The sequence below is a fragment of the Phyllobates terribilis genome, unplaced genomic scaffold (genome assembly GCF_046119375.1).
Source record: "Phyllobates terribilis strain yellow unplaced genomic scaffold, ASM4611937v1 Scaffold_1__5_contigs__length_1240528914, whole genome shotgun sequence".
NCBI classification, from domain to species: domain Eukaryota; kingdom Metazoa; phylum Chordata; class Amphibia; order Anura; family Dendrobatidae; genus Phyllobates; species Phyllobates terribilis.
Genome location: NW_027362761.1, coordinates 157,541,691 through 157,555,876, shown reverse-complemented (window position 1 = coordinate 157,555,876; position 14,186 = coordinate 157,541,691).

Genomic DNA, 14,186 nt, shown 5'->3' with positions numbered 1-14,186 from the left:
CACTTAGTTACCATAATTTTGATAAAAAAAAAAATGTAAAAGCCAACCCCCCATGTCAAGGTAACACTCTTTGGGACGGTCCTAACCTCAAGTATTAAAAACTTACCATTTGTCAAGTGACGTAAAATGTGAATAAGGGCTGAAAAGGACTGAGACCCGGTTAATGGACATGCAGACATGGGGAACTACATGAATGTAATGTCCAACTCAAAGAAAAGGGAGGCCACACCTTATTTGCATAGAGTGCAAAAACCCTAAAACAAGAACCTAAAAAATGAAATGGAATATAAATTGGTGTGCGTTCATTTTCTGGAACAATTTGAAGGGTGCCAACACTGCATGAAGTCAGTCTGCGGAATAGACATAGTTATAGGGATCAACTGTGTACTTCTAGCTGGGAATCATCCCACCCTTGGTGCAATTACAGTCATGGCACTTTGTTTCTATGCATTTCTGGGTGCTTCTTTAAGTATGTTTGGGGTCATTGTTCTGCTGAAAGACTCATGACCTAGGATGCAAACCAGGTTTCTGACACTGGGCACTACATTGCGGCCCAAAATTCTTTGGTAATCTTCAGATTTCATGATGCCTTGCACACAGCCAAGGCACCCAGTGCCAGAGGCAGCACAAGCCCTAAACATCTTTGAACCTCTACCATATTTGACTGTAGGTATTCTGTTCTTTACTTTGCAGGTCTCATTCCTATTTCGGTAAACAGTACAATGATGTGCTTTACCAAAAAGCTATATCTTGGTCTCATCTGTCCTCAAGACACTTTCTAGAAGGTTTTTGGCTTCCTCACATACATTTTGTCAAACTCTAGCTTCATTATGTCTCTCTCAGCAGTGGGGTCCTCTTAGGTCTCCTGCCATAGTGTTTCATTTCACTCAAATGTCAACGAATAGTTTGCACTGACACTAATGCACCCTGAGCCTGCAGGACAGCTTGAATTTCTCTGGAACTTGAATGGGGATGCTTATCCACCATTCTGACTCTCCTGTGTTGCTACCTTTCATCAGTTTTTCTCTGCTGTCCACGTCCAGGGAGATTAGCTACAGTTACTTGCCACAGGTGAGTTTGAACTAGCATCACATGCTTGAAACAAAGTTGTTTACCCACAATTTTGGAAAGGTGCCAACAATTTTGTCATGCCCAATTTTGGGGTTTTGTGTGAAATTCTGTCCAATTTGCTTTTTTTTCTCCATTTTTTGGAGTTGTTCCAATACACACTAAGGAAATAAACATGTGTATAACAAAATATGTGTAATTGCAATAATTTTCTGAGAGAAATACTTCATTTTCTGGAACAATTTCAAGGGTGCCAACACTTTCGGCCATAACTGTACATCCATTTACATACAGGTGCATCTCACTAAACTAGAATATCATCAAAAAGTTCATTTATTTCAGTTCTTCAATACAAAAAGTGAAATTCATATATTATATAGAGACATTACAAACAGAGTGATCTATTTCAATTGTTTATTTCTGTTAATGTTGATGATTATGGCTTACAGCCAATGAAAACACAAAAGTCATTATCTCAGTAAATTAAAATACTTTATAACAACAGCTTGAAAAATGTTTTTAAAATCCAAAATGTTGAATGCTGAAATGTATGTTCAGTAAATGCATTCAATACTTGGAATCCCAGGTTGCTTTGATAGCAGCCTTTAACTTGTCTGCATTGTTGGGTCTGGTGTCTCTCATCTTCCTCTGGCCAATACCCCATAGATGGGGTTAAGGTCAGGCGAGTTTGCTGGCCAATCAAGCATAGTGATACTGTTGTTTTTAAACCAGGTATTGGTACTTTTGGCAGTATGGACAAGTGCCAAGTCCTGCTGGAGAATGAAATTTCCATCTCCAAAAAGCTTGTCAGCAGAGGGAAGCATGAAGTGCTCTAAAATTTGCTGGTAGACGGCTGCGCTGACTTTGGTCTTGATAAAACACAGTGGACCTACACCAGTAGATGACATGGCCCCTCAAACCATCACTGATTGTGGAAACTTCACACTAGACGTCAAGCAGCTTGGATTGTGTGCCTCTCCACTCTTCCTCCAGACTCTGGGACCTTGATTTCCAAATGGAAATTGGAACTCTGGGACCTTGTGGAGTGTGCCAATGACTGCCTTCTGGACATCTGTCAAGTCAGCAGTCTTCCCCATGATTGTGGAGCCTACTGAAACAGACTAAGGGACCTTTTTAAATGCTTAGGAAGCCTTTGCTGGTGTTTTTTGCTAATTATTTTAATTTACTGAGATAATGACTTTTGTGTTTTCATTGGCTGTAAGCCATGATCATCAACATTAACAGAAATAAACACTTGAAATAGATCACTCTGTAATGACTCTATATAATGAGTTTCACTTTTTGTATTGAAGAACTGAAATAAATTAACTTGTTGATGACATTCTAATTTAGTGAGATGCACCTGTAATTCAAAATGAAAAGTTGATTTTCTCAAAAAGGATAAATCCATTTGCGGCCAGAAAATTGTGTTTCAACTTATTTTTGACTACATACTGTTAAACATTTACATTCAGAACAAATGCACAGAAAGTCACCCTCTTATGCACCAGGCGTACAGACCTACTAACATTGCTTTGACTCAGATATGACAGCACTGGGATATCATGGAACTAAAAGTTTAATTTGACATATTACCTGACATCTATCAACGGCTAGTGAAATGTTATCTTAACACTCTTAAACCCTTAAGAACCGAGCCACTTTGTATGTTAATGACTGAGCCTCATTTTCCAAATCTGACCAGTGTCATTTTATGGGGTAATAACTCTGGAATGTTTTAACATATCCCACTGATTCTGAGATTGTTTTTTAATGACATATTGTACTTCAATCTAGTGGTAAATTTTGTTCAATATAATTTGCGTTTACTTATGAAAATATTGAAACTTTCACAAAACAATTTACATTTTAGCAATTTTCAAACTTTTAATTTTGATGCCCCTAAATCAGATAGTTATACCACACAAAATAGTTAATTAATAACATTTCCCATATGTCTACTTTACATCTGCATCATTTTTTAAACTATTTTTTTTTGTTAGGAAGTTAAGGTTAAAAGTTTATCAGCAATTTAATTTCTCATTTTTCCAACAAAATTTACAAAACCATTTTTTTAGGGACCAGAACACATTTGAAGTGACTTTCCAACCTAAAGCAGTGAGTATATTACCACATTTACACTACACTAGATATACATTTATACAGGTTTAGGCAATAAAAAGTTTCATGAAAATGTTTGCTTAAATGAGAACCTTTGGTGACAAAATATCCTATGCTAAATAATAATCCCTTAAAATACAGTGGCATATATCATCTAAAGGCTGCCATCTTTAAAAAATGTATGCAATTGTTTCATTGGGGGCTATTCACACTGCACATTTTATTTACATTTCTCATTTGCACTAGAATAGCTCCCAGCTCATATAATTAACAGATCAACCAGCTTCCATTTGACTAAACACATGCTGGGGCCGCAGACTAACCCCATATCTGCAGGTTAATAGCGTAAAAATAAACGGATCCAATTGAAATCAGTGTTTTTTTAGCCGGACAAAAAAGTTGTGTCTGAACAACTTTTTTCTTAATGGTTTGCTGCTGGATCCGTTCTAACTGATAACGACTGGCAGGGCCGTATTTGGTGTTCATGCTGTCCTAGGCACTTTAAATTGCCATACCCCCTACTGGTAAGTCAGACTAAGAGTACGTTCACACGACATCTTTTTCTTGTTAACCCACCTGAAAAAAGCGCTAAATTAAGTCTAGAAAGACTGAATATATGTGCTGCAGTGTAAAAATTACTTGCTGATCATATGTTCTGTTCATCTGTTTCCCATAGTGATCCATTTCCCATACTGATCCCACCCCACGCTGCCCTGTTTTCGATAGTGATCCCACCCCATGCTGCCCTACTTTCCCATAATGATCCCACCTCCTCTGTCCCTTTTCCATAGTGATCCTTCCCCATGCTGCCCCATTTTCCATAGGGATCCCACCCCACACTGACCCGTTGTCCATGGTGATTCCACCCCACGCTGCCCCCATTTCCATAGTGATCCCATTTCACGCTGACCAGTTGCCCATAGTGATCCCACCTCAAGCTATCCCATTTTGCATAGTGATCCCACCCCACGCTGACCCTTTTTCCATGGTCATCCCACCCCATGCTGCCCCCTTTTTCATAGTGATCTCACCTAACGCTGACCCGTTTCACATACTGATCCCACCCCACGCTGCCCTGTTTTCCATGGTGATCCATTTTCCATGGTAATCCCACCCCATGCTGACCAATTTTCTATGGTGATCCCACCCCACGCTGACCCGTTTTCCATGGTGATCCCACCCCACGCTGACCCGTTTTCCATGGTGATTCCACCCCACTCTGACCTGTTTTCCATGGTGATCCAAACCCATGCTGCCCTCTTTTCCATAGTCCTCCCATTTCACGCTGACCAGCTGCCCATAGTGATCCCAAGCTGACCCGTTTCACATAGTGATCCCACTCCACGCCTCCCCATTTTCCATGGTGATCGCACCCCATGATGCCCACTTTCCATAGTAATCCCATTTACGCTGACCAGTTGCCCATAGTGATCCCAAGCTGACCCGTTTGACATAGTGATCCCACTCCACGCCTCCCCATTTTCCATGGTGATCCCACCCCATGCTGCCCACTTTTCCATAGTAATCCCATTTACGCTGACCAGTTGCCCACCACAAGCTGATCCGTTTCGCATAGTGATCCCTCCGCACGCTGTCCCCAACCCACGCTGACTCATTTTCCATGGTGATTCTTACTGATGCAGACCCATTTTCCATGGTGATCCCACCCCACGCTGGCCCGTTTCCCATAATGATCCCTCCCAACGCTTACCCATTTTCCATGGTGATCCCACCCCATACTGCCCTCTTTTTCATAGTGATCCCACCCCACGCTAACCTGTTTTCCATGGTAATCCCATCTCACACTGACCAGTTGCCCATAGTGATCCCACCCCAAGCTGACCCATTTTCCATGGTGATCCCACTCCACGCCAACCCATTTTCCATAGCGATCCCACCCCACGCTGCCCTGTTTTCCATGGTGATCCCATCTCACACTGACCAGTTGCCCATAGTGATCCCACCCCAAGCTGACCCATTTTCCATGGTGATCCCAATCCACGCTGCCCCCTTTCCCAAAGTGATCCCACTTCATGAGGACCTGTTTTCCATGGTGATCCCAATGCATGCTGACCCGTTTTCCATGGTGATCCCACCCCACACTGTGCCCATTTCATGCTGACCAGTTGCCCATAGTGATCCCACCTCAAACTATCCCATTTTCCATGGTCATCCCACCCCATGCTGCCCCCTTTTCATAGTGCTCTCACCTCACGCTGACCCGTTTCACAGTGATTCCACCCCACACTGACCCGTTTTCCATGGTGATTCCACCCCACACTGACCCGTTTTCCATGGTGAGCCCACCCCATGCTGCCCTCTTTTCCATAGTCATCCCATTTCACGCTGACTAGTTGCCCATAGTGATCCTGTTACGGGTCCGGGTGGTGGAACCTCTGTGCTTCGGTGCAAGGAGGGACCAGAGGGCATGACTAAGTGCCTACTCGGCCTGACCCAGGTCACACGGCGGCTTAGTCGACTCGTGAACCAGGGAGGGACCAGGCAGGTGAACTAGGTGCCACTCTGGGACCAACCTTGTGTGAGAGCAGGTGACTCCCACGGGTCAGAAGACAGGATGTGATGGATGAAGTCCTTAGCCAGCACAGATGCAGACGGAAGACCAGGCAGAGGGATGAAGTGGGCCACTTTAGAAAAGCGGTCAGCGACCACCCAGATGACAGTACAACCGGCAGAATCAGGGAGATCCGTGATGAAGTCCATTGTAATATGTTGCCAGGGAGCAGAAGGCACTGGAAGAGGAAGGAGACGGCCGGATGGAAGGTGCCTGGGAACCTTGTTACAGGCGCAAGAGGAACAAGCCGCGACAAAGTCCACAACATCCTTGCGCAGGGAAGGCCACCAGTAATGTTGGGTGATGAGCAGAAAGGTCTTCCTCTGGCCAGCATGACCGGCTAGTTTGGATGAATGGCCCCAGAGTTGAACCTTCTTTCGATCCAGGACCGCTACAAAGGTGTTACCGGGTGGAAGATGAGACAGGTCCAATGGAACAACAGTCATCACTTTGGAGGGGTCAATGATATGTAGAGGCTCCTCCTCTTGGTCGGAAGACAGGAATGAGTGGGATAGAGCGTCAGCTTTAATGTTCTTGTCCGCCGGGCGGTAATGCAGAGAGAAGCAGAATCGGGCAAAACATAGAGACCACCTGGCCTGACGCGGATTTAGTCTTTGGGCGTTCTGCAAATAAGCGAGGTTTTTGTGGTCAGTGTAGATGACAACCAGGTGCAGGGCCCCCTCCAGCAAGTAGCACCACTCCTCCAGCGCTAATTTGATGGCCAGCAGCTCACAATCTCCTATGGAGTAGTTGCTCTGGGACGAGGAGAAGAGCTTGGAGAAGAAGCCGCAGGTTACCATTCTCCTGGACGAGGATTTCTGGGTGAGCACCGCTCCGGCTCCGGAGGAGAGTGCATCAACCTCCAGGAAGAACTGCTTGTTGCAATCCGGACGGTGCAGCACAGGAGCGGAACAGAAGGCTTGTTTAAGGGAGACAAAGGCCTTCTCCGCTTTGGTAGTCCATTCCCTGGGATTTGTTCCTTTACGGGTGAGCGCGGAGATGGGAGCAGTCTGGGAGGAGAAATGTGGAATGAAGAGGCGGTAATAATTTGCGAAGCCCAGGAATCGCTGAATCACCTTCAACCTCTCCGGTCGGGGCCACTTTAAGACGGCAGACACCTTCTCGGGATCCATCCGCAGACCAGTCTCGGAGATAACATAGCCCAGGAACGGAAGAGAAGGTCTGCTCAAAGAGGCATTTCTTGAATTTAGTGCATAGGCGATTCTGCCAGAGCTTTAGCAGAACCTGACGAACATCCCTCCGTGTGAGGGCAGATCCGGAGAGAAAACCAAGATATCGTCCAGGTACACCACCACACAAGAATACAAGAAATCACTGAAGATGTCGTTAACCAGCTCCTGGAAGACGGCTGGAGCATTACAGAGACTAAAGGGCATCACGCGGTATTCGTAGTGACCGTCCCGGGTGTTGAATGCCGTCTTCCACTCTTCTCCCTGGGGGATTGGGACCAAATTGTACGCCCCACGAAGATCGAGCTTGGTGAAGATCTTCGCGCCTTTAAGGCGGTCAAACAGCTCCGAGATGAGAGGCTGGGGGTACTTATTTTTGATGGTAATCTGGTTAAGGCCCCTGTAATCTATACAGGGAAGTAGAGAGACGTCTTTCTTCTTGACAAAGAAGAATCCTGCTCCAGCCGGAGAGGTGGATTTCTGGATAAATCCCCTAGCAAGATTCTCTTCTATGTACTCAGACATGGCCCGGGTCTCAGCCAGTGACAAGGGGTAGATTCGCCCACGGGGAGGAGAAGCACCAGGTACCAGGTCAATGGGGCAATCCTACGGCCTATGAGGTGGTAGTGTCTCCGCTTCCTTTTTGTCAAAGACGTCCGCATAGGACCAGTAGGGTGCCGGCAGACCAGGTAGATTAGCCGAGTAGATGGGGGTCGAGCAGGATGAACCAGAACCAGGCAGGACTCATGGCATTCCTGACCCCAATGTAGCACTTCACCAGATCTCCAATTCAGGACGGGCTCATGTCTTTGTAACCAGGGTAGACCAAGCAAGAGGGGGTGAGAGAGACCGGACAGCACATGAAAGGAGATCTTCTTTGAGTGCAGCATTCCCACCTGAAGGGTTACAGGCTCTGTGACGAGCAAGATGGTCTCTGGAAGAAGCTTCCCATCCACGGAGGCAACCGCCAACGGTTCAGCCAGACATACGGTGGGAATCTGATACCGCTCCACAACAGCCTGTTGAATTAGATTCCCAGCGGCTCCAGAATCCAGATGGGCAGTCTCGAAGAAGAGGGTCTCACCACTGGAAATAGAAACAGACAGATTCAAGGACGGATAGGATTTACTCTTGCCTAGGACGACCTCTCCGAGCGGTCCGAGACACTGGAGTTTCCCAGCCTCACCGGGCAGTAACGGATCAGATGCTCTATACTGCCACAGTAGAAGCAACTCCCCTCAGCTCGGCGCGTCTCCAGGCAAGACTTGACCATCTTGGTTTGGTCAATTTGCCTAGGCTCAGGTGAACATGCCCAGGGAATTGCTGGTTGCGATGCTGGCCAATTTGATGGCTAGAAGTCCTCGGTCTCCTATGGAGTAGTTGCGTTCAGACGAGGAGAAGAGCTTGGAGAAGAAGCCGCAGGTTACCATTCTCCCGGATGGAGATTTCTGGGTGAGCACCGCTCCGGCTCCGGAAGAGGAAGCATCAACCTCCAGAAAGAACTGTTTGTTGCTATCTGAACGGTGCAGCACAGGGGCAGAAGAGAAGGCTTGTTTTAAGGAGAGGAAAGCCTCCTTTGCTTCGGACGGCCATTCCTTAGGATTTGCTCCCTTTCGGGTGAGCGCAGAGATGGGAGCAGTCCGGGAAGAGAAATGTGGGATGAAGAGACGGTAATAGTTGGTGAAGCCCAGGAATCGCTGAATCGCCTTCAACCCCTCCGGACGGGGCCACTTTAAGACGGCAGAGACCTTCTCGGGGTCCATCCGTAGATCTTTTTTTACGAAGAAGAATCCAGCTCCAGCCGGGGAGGAAGATTTCCGGATGAATCCCCTAGCCAGATTTTCTTCAATGTACTCCGACATGGCCCGGGTCTCGGCCAATGACAACGGGTAAATACGCCCACGGGGTGGAGTGGCACCGGGTACCAGGTCGATAGGGCAATCATATGGCCTATGAGGTGGCAGTGTCTCTGCCTCCTTCTTGTCAAAGACATCAGCACAGGACCAGTAAAATGCCGGTAGACCAGGTAAATTAGCCGGAGTAGATGGAGGTCGAGCCGGGCGAACCGGAACCAGGCATGTCTCATGGCAATCCTGCCCCCAACAGAGCACCTCACCGGATTGCCAATTCAGAACGGGTTCATGTCTCTGTAGACAGGGTAGACCTGGCAAAAGGGGGTGAGAGAGTCCGGAAAGCACATAGAAGGAGATCCTCTCTGAGTGCAGCATTCCCACCTGCAGGGTTACGGGCTCTGTGACGAGCAAGATGGTCACAGGAAAGAGTCTTCCATCCACGGAAGCGACTGCCAATGGTTCAGCCAGAGGTTTGGTAGGAATCTGATACTTCTCTACAAGGGACTGGTAAATGAGATTCCCAGCGGCTCCGGAATCCAGATGTGCGGTTTCAAAAAAGCGGTTCTCTCCACAGGAGATAGAGACGGACAAAGTCAAGAACGGAGAGGATTTACTCTTGCCTAGGACGACCTCTCCGAGCGGTCCTAGACACTGGAGTTTCCCGGCTTCACCGGACAGGAACGGATCAGGTGCTCCTTACTACCACAGTAGAAACAGCTCCCCTCGGCTCAGCGTGTTTCTTGGTGAGACTTGACCATCTTGGTCTGGTCGATCTGCATAGGTTCGGGCGAGCGTGCCCAGGGAGTTGCTGGTTGGGAAGCCAGTTTCTGGAAAACAGGAGCAAGACGAGGAAATCTTCTCTCCCGGGTAGTCTCCTTAGCACGTTCTAGGAAACGGATGTCAATCCGGGTAGGTAGTGACACTAGGTCATCCAGGGTGGTAGGAATGTCCCGGCCGGCTAACTTGTCCTTAATCCAACCGGAAAGACCCTCCCAGAAGGTGGACACTAGGGCCTCGTTGTCCCAGGCAAGCTCATAAGCGAGGGTACGGAACCGTATGGCATACTGGCCCACGGTGAGACTCCCTTGGCAGAGACGGAGCAATGAGGAGGCAGTAGAAATCCTTCGTCCGGGTTCATCGAAGACCCTCCGGAAGGCAGTGAGGAAAGCCGGAAGATCGGACACCAGGGAATCCCCTCTTTCCCATAGAGGGTTTAGCCATGCCAATGCTTCCCCGGTGAGGTAAGACATGATGAACGCCACCTTGGCCCGGTCGGAGGGAAACTGATGTGCCAGAAGTTCAAAGTGCAGCGTGCACTGGTTCAGAAAGCCCCGACATAAGACGGGGTCACCTCCAAAACGAGGAGGCGCAGAAAGCCGGGGTCCTAGGCTGGATGCCGTGGTATTGGTGCTGCCGGAGCGGGTGTCGCTCGACTCGAGGCAGGCACAGGTGGGACAGACAGCGTGTCCAGGCGAGAGTTGACAGACCGCAGGTAGGTCAGGATGGTTTCCTGTTGGGATCTGACGAGAAACCTCCTGGTACAGGTCAGCAAGCGAAGGGGCCTGGGGGCCACCGGGTTCCATGGCCCGTGCAAACTGTTACGGATCCGGGTGGTGAAACCTCTGGCGTAACTAGGTATCAACTCGGACTGACGAAGGTCGTACGGCGGCTCAATCGACTCCGTGACCAGGGAAGGACCGAGTAGAGGGACCAGGTGTTACTCTGGGCCAGACCTTGTATGAGAGCAGGTGACTCCCACGGGTCAGAAGGCAGGGACTGACCGGCACAGCAGATGAGCACGGCAGGCAGGCTGACGGGTGATCTGGGTAGACAGACTGGCAGACACGGCAGGTAACAAGCAGGAGCCTCCAGGTAGGCTGGCTGGTAGGCACGGCAGGTAATAGGCAGGTGCTTCCAGGTAAGCAGGCGGGCAGGGCCCATAGACAGACTGTCAGACTGGACTGTAGACAGACTGTCTGGCTGGAGAGTAGACAAGCTGGCGGACAGGACTGGTAGTCAGGCTGGCGGACAGAACTGTTAGGTAGGCTGGCGGACTGGACTGGTAGTCAGGCTGGTGGACTGGACTGGTAGTCAGGCTGGCAGACTGGAGTGGTAGTCAGGCTGGCGGACTGGTAGTCAGGCTGGCGGACAGAACTGGTAGTCAGGCTGACAGCGGGACCTGAGGGCTGAAGCAGAGTTTAACACACAAAGCTACAACCTTGCACGGGCACCTCCATTTTGGAGGAGGTGCCTTTTATATGAGAGGTCCTCCGGCTATTGGCCGGGGACTCCTTAGGACAGCAGCAGAAGCAGGAGCGCCGGAGGATGCCGGGCGGGGAGCGCGGCGGTAAGAGGGACGGCGTCTCTGCTTGTCAGGGGGCAGAGATGCCGATACTACACTGGCCTTTAGAATATTGAAGCAACACGCGGAAATCTTCTCTCCCGGGTAGTGACCTTAGCACGTTCCAGAAAACGGATGTGAATCCGGGTAGCTAATGACACCAGGTCATCCAGGGTGGAAGGGATATCACGACCGGCTAGCTCATCCTTGATCCGTCCGGAAAGACCCTCCCAAAAGGTGGATACCAGGGCCTCGTTGTTCTAGGCAAGTTCAGATGCGAGGGTTCGGAAACGTATGGCATACTGGCACACAGTGAGACTCCCTTGGCGGAGACGGAGAAGTGAGGAGCCAGTAGAAGATTTTCATCCGGGCTCATCGAAGACCTTCCGGAAGGCAGCGAGGAAAGCCAGAAGATTGGACACCAGGGGATCCCCTCTTTCCCACTGAGGGTTTAGCCATGCCAATGCCTCCCCGGTGAGGTGAGACATGATGAACGCCACCTCGGCCTGGTCGGAGTTGAAATGGTGTGCCAGGAGTTCAAAGTGCAGCGTGCACTGATTTATGAAGCCCCGACATAGGACGGGGTCACTACCAAAACGTGAAGGTGCAGAGAGCTGGGGTCCTAAGCTGTGTGCCACAGAGCCGCTGGGTTGAGGTGCCGCCAGAGCGGGTGCCGCTTGGCTAGAGACGGACACTGATGAGGTGGACAGCGTGTCCAGGCGGGATTTGACAGTCCACAGATAGGACAAGATAGTTTTAGCTTCCTGTTGGGATCTCTGACGTGAGACCTCCTGGTACAGGTCAGAGAGCGAAGGAGACTGGGGGCCACCGGGTTCCATGGTCTATGCAAAACTGTTACGGGTCCGGGAGCTGGAACCTCTGTGCTTCGGTGCAAGGAGGGACCAGAGGGGCGTGACTAAGTGGCTACTCGGCCTGACCCAGGTCACCGGGTAGGTGAACCAGGTGCCACTCTGGGACCGACCTTGTGTGAGAGCAGGTGACTCCCATGGGTCAGATGACAGGAACTGACCGGTACAGCGGATGAGCACGGCTGGAAGGCAGACGGGTGGTCCGGGTAGATCAGCAGGCAGGTACAGCAGACAGTCAGACAGGTACTCTGGGTAGGCAAGCAGGCGGGTACGGCGGATAGCCAAACAGGTGCTCTGGGTAGGCAGGCTGGTGGGCACGGCAGGTAACTGTCAGGTGCTCCAGGTAGGCAGGCTGGCGGCATCGACAGGTAACTGGCAGGGGCTCCAGGTAGGCTGGCTGGCGGACACGGCAGGTAACTGGCAGACTGGCGGGCAGAACTATTAGACAGACTAGCGGGCTGGACTGTAGACAGACTGGCGGGCTGGACAGTAAGACAGACTGACAGGCAGGACTGACTGGCATCGGAACCTGAGGGCTGAAGCAAGTGTTAGCACACGGAACAACAACCTGGCACAGGCACCTCCATTTTGGAGGAGGTGCCTTATATAGGAGAAGTCCTCCGGCCATTGGCCGGGCACTCTTTAGGACGGCGCAAGCGGCCCCTTTAAGAGGGAGGGAGCGCGCGCCCTACTCACAGTGCCCGGGAAGCTGCGCGCTGTGTGTGCCACAGCAGCAGGGGAGCAGGAAAACGCTGGACCAGGACCGCAGCAGTGAGGGGAACGGCGTCTCTGCCCGGCAGGAGACAGAGACGCTGATGATACAGATCCCAACCCAAGCTAACCCGTTTCACATAGTGATCCCACTCCACGCCTCCCCATTTTCCATGGTGATCCCACCACATGCTGCCCACTGTTCCATAGTAATCCCATTTACGCTGACCAGTTGCCCACCCCAAGCTGATCTGTTTTGCATAGTGATCTCTCCGCACGCTGTCCCCAACCCACGCTGACTCATGTTCCATGCTGATCCCACCCCACACAGACCCAATTTCCATGGTGATCCACCCCACGCTGGCCCGTTTCCCATAATGATCCCTCCCCACGCTTACCCATTTTCCATGATGATCCCACCCCATACTGCCCTCTTTTTCATAGTGATCCCACCCTACGCTGCCCTGTTTTCCATGGTGATCCCAATGCATGCTGACCCGTTTTCCATGGGGATCCCACCCCACGCTAACTCATTTTCCATAGCGATCCCACCCCACGTGATCCCATCTCACACTGACCTGTTACGTATAGTGATCACACCCCATGCTGCCCCATTTTCCATGTTGTTCCCAAGCTGAGCCATTTTCCATGGTGATCCCACCCCACGCTGCCCCACTTTCTATGGTGATCCCACCCCACGCTGCCCCATTTTCCATGTTGATCCCACTCCACGCTGACCCTTTTTTCATAATGATACCACCTCACGCTGACCTGTTTCGCATAATGATCCCAACCCACACTGCCCTGTTTTCCATGGTGATCCCACTCCACAATGCACCGTTTTCCATGGTGATCCCACCCCACACTGCACCGTTTTTCATGGTGATCCCACCCCACACTGCACCATTTTCCATGGTGATCCCAACCCACACTGCCCCGTTTTCCATGGTGATCCCACCCCACACTGCCGTTTTCCACCTGTTTTTCATGATAATCACATGCTGACCTGTGTTCCATGGTGATCCCACCCCACACTGACCCATTTTCCATGGTGATCCCAACCCACACTGCCCCGTTTTCCATGGTGATCCCACCCCACACTGCACCGTTTTCCATGGTGATCCCACCTGATTTTCATGATAATCACACGCTGACCTGTGTTCCATGGTGATCCCACCCCACACTGACCCATTTTCCATGGTGATCCCAACCCACACTGCCCCGTTTTCCATGGTGATCCCACCCCACACTGCACCGTTTTCCATGGTGATCCCACCTGTTTTTCATGATAATCACACACTGACCTGTGTTCCATGGTGATCCCACCCCACGCTGCAACCTTTTCCATGGTGATACCACCCCACACTGACCCGTTTTTCATGGTGATCCCACCCCACACTGCACCATTTTCCATGGTGATCCCAACCCACACTGCCCCGTTTTCCATGGTGATCCCACCCC